We start from the raw sequence: 6,656 nt of genomic DNA, 5'->3' as shown, positions 1-6,656 counted from the left end.
TGAGCGCAGATGGTCAGTGAGAGATTCCCAGGCCACTGGGAAAAGCGTTGGGAGTAATTAGCTACAAAATTACACATTAATATTAAGGAAAGGCCCCATAATCTTTGGAGCACTTTGCTGTTCCTTTCATCAGGTCTTTTCTCTTGAATGTGAAAGTTTGGGTTCTTAGTTCCTCAGCAAAACGTCAATGTGATGTAGCCACTAACTGCCTAGGAATTAGAGGTGAACCCACCTTATTAGCACATCTGGCTCTCTTCATAGGCAGCTTTCCCATATTAGCAAGCTGAAGGAAATCAGCTGCATTTGTGGCCTCAGCCATCCTGACACTCATTATGGTCTGGATTTATTAGGCCCTGGTGTGGTATAGGTCAGAGGACAATATGGGAAATGCCCCTGCTTCTTGGGACTGGGTGGGGATGTTGCCACTGAGGGTGTTATCTAGGAGCTGCTGTGATGCTACAAGACCAGGTTCAGTACTAGCTTCTGGTGAGTATCTTCCTGTTTTATAAAGCTACTTGCTCCCAAGTCATCCTGAGAGTCCTTCAGACAAAACAAATATGTAGCTTTGAGACTAGCAAAGGCAAAATGAAAAAAAAAAAAAAACAAACAAAAAACCCCAAAACTAACAAGGTCTAGAAGCTGAAGCCAGAGAAATTCAAACTGAAAACAGATTTCCAAGTGTGGAACTGATTAGCCTTTGGAACACATTCCCCAAGAGAGGGGGGGAAAGCCCCCATCCTTCCTATGTCTTTAGATAGGGGCTGAACGCTGTGGTGCTAGCAACATACAGCTTGCTGGGCTCTCAGGAGACGTGGGGTGAGGTTCTCTTTCCTCTGTTACCAATAGGGTCAGATGAGATGAGCTAATGATCCCTCTGGCTTCAGCAATCCATATGGAGAAAGCCCCAGTTCCAAGGGAGCATTCCTCAGTCCATCTGTGATTAATAACACCAGTACATCATCAGCCATCCCAGCACTGCTTGGACCAAGGCTGAGGATGGCTCCTGCTGTTACACAGGAGACAGATTTGGGGTAAAAGGCCTCTATTTCTGGTCACAAAGGTTGCCCTTCAGTTGGAGGGATGGAGGCATAGCAGCGAGAGAAGGCTGCAACCCTGTCCCTGCTCCATGCACCCCCTTGACTCTGGAGGGGGGTGTCTGCTCACATAGGTCCTCTCTGGCAGGAGTGCTCACACTGGTGATCTTTTCTCATAGGAACTCCCTGAGTGGCTTCTTTTGTCCCCTTTTACCCCGACCCTTATTTGTCCCTCATTCTCTCCTCTGTCTCTTTGAGGACCTCCTCTTTCCTCTCAACCCCAGTTGCCAAAGCTCAAGTGACAAGTCATCAGCACCTTCCGGCTTCCTCACACTTGTGGTGTGCTCTGATTAGGGCCAGTGGTCTATTTCCAGGGTCTGAAAGAGGTGGTAGGACATTTATTTTCTGTCCTTTGCAGCCACTGTATCAGAGCAGGACCCAGGGCCCTTTAGGAGAGGAGCCGCCTGAACGGTGCTGTGGAGCTCTTTGGCTTATGCTCTTGGACTCATTCCCACCTGTGAAGTCTGATCTGTCGTCCCCTGCCTGACACGACACCACCCTTTGGCTCATCAGCGTGTCCTCAGCTCTCATGCCTTCCAGCGCCTCCCTCTACAGCCAGCCGATCCGCACCGTAGCTGCCGAGGAAAAACGGTGACCTGTTACTGCTTCCTTCCCACTGCCAGCAAAGAGTGACCTGAAACATGCACTGGTGTTGTGAGCTGTCAGAAAGAAGAGGGTGCTTTAGGCTTTCAGCAAACCCAAGCCAGACCACCACGGCTTGAAGTTTAGCACAGTCTGTGGAGAGGTGGAAGAACACAACCTAAGAACAGAAGGAGAGAGGTTTAAAATGCTGCTGTAGCTGACTGAAACCTCCAAAACGTGTGTGATTCTTCCACCCTAAAGATCTGCAATCACTTCCAGCTGCCTAGCATGCCGCGTGATTTATTGCAGTGCCTGGAAGAAGATTTTGGCTGTGCTGAAATGTGTTTGTACGTTGCCTGTAAAAACAGCAAATCTGAAGGAAAGACTCTCTGGATGTGGTTCAGAGTGTGTAACAAAACCCAAATCGCCAAGTCCTTCCATACACAGTACCACAGCAATACATAAAATCAATATAAGTTTAACATCTAGCACACGCTATCTGATTGCCTCTGGGCACCAGAGAGACACTTAAAATACTTCAGACTACACTGTACAATTCCTACGCAAAGGGAAGACTACTTACATGAGCAAATGCCAAGCCCCATTGCATAGCCTGGCCCATGTTTTCTAAATTATGAGCCTTTCCACAGGGCAGAGCACTAGTAAAATAGTTCTGCACAAAATATTTTGAAAAGAAGGAGGAAAAAGAGAGGAAATACTTCTTTCTTTCAAAAGATAAATACTATGAATGCAAACAGGAATCAAACCTTGTATGCCAGATCTACAGCCACAAAAGCAGCTGGGTGGCTACCATCATGCGAAATACCCACATTCAAAATTAAGGTCCTCATAGTAACTTTCAGTGCTTTCCTCAGCTTGGTTGTCCCACTATTCCTTCTATCTGCCTTATTGCCTGCTAAGCAAACTACCCCAGCCCTGTTACTGAGGGACTGGTACCCTCCCCAGCCCCTTGGGATCTCCAGAGCAGACATCTGGTGGTGCCAAGAAAGGGGGGAGATTTCAGGGGCATTTCCAGAATGTAACTATTGTACAAGCCTGCACTCCCTTACTCTTGCATCCCACCTCCCAGTTTGATTTTCTCTCTGTCCACTGTTATTATCACTGGGACAAGGCCCCACTGTGCAGGAGTTGCACAAACACAAAGTGATAAAGACAAGTCCCTACCTGATAGATTTCATGGTTGAAGATCTGCTCTGCTGGGCTCTGAAGCGAATATACATGCTGCAAGAAATGCAAATCTCTATCTCTTCATTGGGTGTTGGAGAAGCATCACACCAGACACGGGATGTCTTGTAAAGCAAGTAAAGAAGAACAGATCATCTAATGTCACATTCTCCTCTTTCACCATATGCAAGATTCGGTTAACAGAAAGTATTTCAGTTCCTTGGAAGGGCGGAGTAGTGTAAAAAGATAATGCAGAAGTGACAAGGAGAAGCAAGGCCTCCCAGTCATTCAGTTACAAGAGATAAAGCCCGGAGAGGGATGCTCTGCGGGCAGGAGATGGGTAGGTCGGAGCTGCGCAGCTCGCTCTGCACGGTTCCCACGTGGCCGGCTCCCATGTGAGTCTTAGCAGCGCTCACCCCGTGTATCACTGCTTTGGGCACCCAGCCATCCTGGCTCCTCCTCTCCCTCCCCTCCGCTTCCCCTCCCTCCTTCCTCACTTTTAACTACTTAAAGATTTCTCTTTCCTGCTGCCATATTATTTGTTGCTGACTTTGGACATTCTTTACTGCCTTTCATCAGGCTTCCCAGTGCTCACACACTGTGCGTTGGCTTGGCCTGCTCTGCCTTCCGTTTGTGCAAAGACAAAAGCTTTATCTGTTGCCCAGAGACCATGGTGACTTCAGGGATTTCCTGGTGCCAGCACCTAATTGCAAACAAATGAAAGTCCCCAGCTATGTCCCCAGCAATACTGCGTCTTCAGTGGGAGGGCCTGATTCTGCTCGCTCTGCACTGTGGGAGTAGGGAAATGCTCGTGATTTACAGCAGTGTGTCTCAGAGTGCCTTCTGGCCTTCAGCAATCTAGCTGCCTTGGAAGAGAAGGCATGAAAGCCACACGATGCTCGTGACGTGAATATCTCAAATGTCTGCTTTCCCTTAACGTCAATGAATAAAGGGTAGTTGATTGCAATGAGCAACTTGGACGCTCTTCAGAAAATCCTCACAGAGCACAGAAGCGAACGGCACAACGTTTCCACTCCTTTTCTGCCTCTCTCTGAAACCCACAAAGGGACCATGGCTCCGTGACAAGGACAGCCAGAGAGAGGCATACGGAGCAGGGCATCAGGCTGGAAGCGTGTGGCTCACATGCCGCGCACAGACGCTCCTCTGCCCAGCACCCAGAGCTGCTTGAGAATTAGAATTTCAATGAGGAGAAAGAGGGAGAGATTCCCAATACTCTGACATTTGTTTTTATTATAAGCAGGACAGAAAAAGTCTGAATATCATGTTTTCTAATGGAATGGACAGTTTGGAAAGGATTCAATCAGGAAATGACAAAGTCATTTGTTCTGCTCAAATCGACAGAGGCTTGGATTTGCTTACATATCATACTGACTCATAGGAGTTGTAGTTCCAGCAGTCCACACCATCCTGGGTTTTCCAGGCTAGTCTACATCTCCTGTGCTGCATTGCTGTTGTGGCCCATCTATGACTTATTGGAACATGTCAGCCAAAGGGGTTTCATGAGGTTTATTGTTTCTCCATAGCACCTAACTTATAAAAGATACTGAGAGCACGAGGAAGAGCCTGGGAACTTGGACAAACACTGAGCAGGTTGAAATCTTTTCATCAGGATTTTTGTCCCCAGCAGAGAGTACAAAAATTTCTGCAAACTTCCCCTGAAAAATTTCAGTTTCATAGAATCATAGGGTTGGAAGGGACCTCCGGAGATCATCTAGTCCAACCCCCCTGCAAGAGCAGGGTCACCTACAGCAAGTTGCACAGGAACGCATCCAGGTGGGTTTTGAATGTCTCCAGAGCTGGACACTCCACCACCTCTCTGGGCAGCCTGTTCAGTGCTCTGCCACCCTCAAAGTAAAGAAGTTCCTCCTCATGTTTAGGTGGAACTTCCTGTGCTCAAGTTTGTGCCCATTACCTCTTGTCCTGTCCCTGGGCACCACTGAAAGGAGCCTGGCCCCATCCTCCTGACACCCACCCTTTAAGTATTTATAAGTGTTGATAAGGTCCCCCTTCAGCCATCTATTTTCCAGCCTGAAGAGACCCAAATCCCTCAGTCTTTCTTCATAAGAGAGGTGTTCCAGTCCCCTAATCATCTTGGTAGCTCTCTGCTGCACCCTCTCCAGCAGTTCCCTGTCCCTCTTGAACTGGGGAGCCCACAGCTGGACACAGTTCTCCAGGTGCGGCCTCACCAAGGCAGAGTAGAGGGGGAGGATGACCTCCCTTGACCTGCTGGCCACACTCTTCTTGATGGACCCAGTTTCATGAAAACTACTTTTAAGTGCGCAAATACTCTGGCAGAAAATTCTCAATCGCCTCTAAATTTTCTGACAAGTTATCACTTAGCTGCTATTCCTTATTTTATTTGCCACTCTTCAGCTTATTCAACTTCACTGGGAAATCATTCTCGGCTATTGATCGGGAGATAAACAATCCCAAGTCCTGCCAGCGTTATTTCTTCTCAAGCGCCTCCTTCCCCTTGGAGGGCTTCCCAAACTTCATATGAAGTGCACACTCCACATGAAGAAATCACTCCTGGGGCCCGTCCCACTCTTCCACCTCTGTCCCACGGCACCTGCATGTGCTTATTCTGTGGGTCTGCACAGGCTCACCCCAAACAGGAATCCCACCGTCCTTGTGAGGGCAGGTAGCAGAAAGAGGAGAGGGGGGATTATTCTTGCCTGTTCTCTAACAAACAGATCTGGATAAAAATTTTTTTGTCAGACTGATTTTCTTGGAATCCAAACATTCAGTGGGAACATGGCCATGCTGGTTAAACTTTAGTGGGAAAGTCCAAATGCTCTGAGGTGACTTTTTCATTCACTCTCAATAGTGCTCAATTGTTTCATTTTCTTAATATTGAAACCTGTCGTCCTGATAAGGTAAAATGGCTTGTTTTGACTTCACTATTTCAAATATGATCTAATAATATAACACAACAGGGCAACATCAAAAGTAGATGGTTTTATCTTTTTGAAATTAAATATAATCCCAAATCAAATAATTTTTGTGGAAAAGGTCTTCCTGCAAGAAGTTATGATATTCTTACTTCCCCTGAGCCAACCAGTAATGGAAACAAACGGCAAAACATCAGCAGTTCTCAGGAAAAAGAGATTTCTTTTTTTTTTTTTTTTTCCCCGCTCCTAGCAGCCTCTCAAGACCTTGGTTTGGGAGAGAGGAGCTTAAGGGGAACAGAAGAAGAATTTTTGCACCCAGCCATACCATAGCATTGCCGTGCTGCTGGCCCCTGTCCCCAGCAGCAGGGAGCCTTAGTGGTTCGAAGGTGGAGGTGTGGGGGTGCCCAACAACGATGCTCTGGCAACATCAGTGCCTGAAAACCGTGGAAAGTAGCGTGTGCAGCAGCCAACCTGGACGAGTCTTTTATGTACGTTTCCCTTTGGGGGCTGTTGTGCAATGGATTTGAATTAGGCTCAAGATATGAATCTATAAATGTGGTATTTTTGGTCATGCTGCCTGTTTCATATTAAACCTCTGCAGCTTGCCTCTTTCTCTTTTTTTTCGCTTTAGCAGCTGTGCGGGGTGCAGAGCACTGCCTCAACATCACCCAAAAAAAAAGTAGGAGAGTCAGGGGAGGAGGGCAAAGGTGCGACCTTTTCCTACCGGCACAATATTTGGGGCCTCAGTGGTGGGTGAACTGAAAGAGCAGAGAGATGTTAATCTGAGGAAAAAGGCAAAATCTCAGATTCTAAATCTTGTCCATGTTAGAAATAAGGAACAGCATCTTACAGACGAAAAATGAGAGAGACGATTTCTGGTTTT

Source organism: Larus michahellis, chromosome 6 (assembly GCF_964199755.1).
Source record: "Larus michahellis chromosome 6, bLarMic1.1, whole genome shotgun sequence".
NCBI lineage: Eukaryota > Metazoa > Chordata > Aves > Charadriiformes > Laridae > Larus > Larus michahellis.
The sequence above is the reverse complement of the archived record's forward strand: the minus strand, read 5'-3'. Positions refer to the sequence as shown.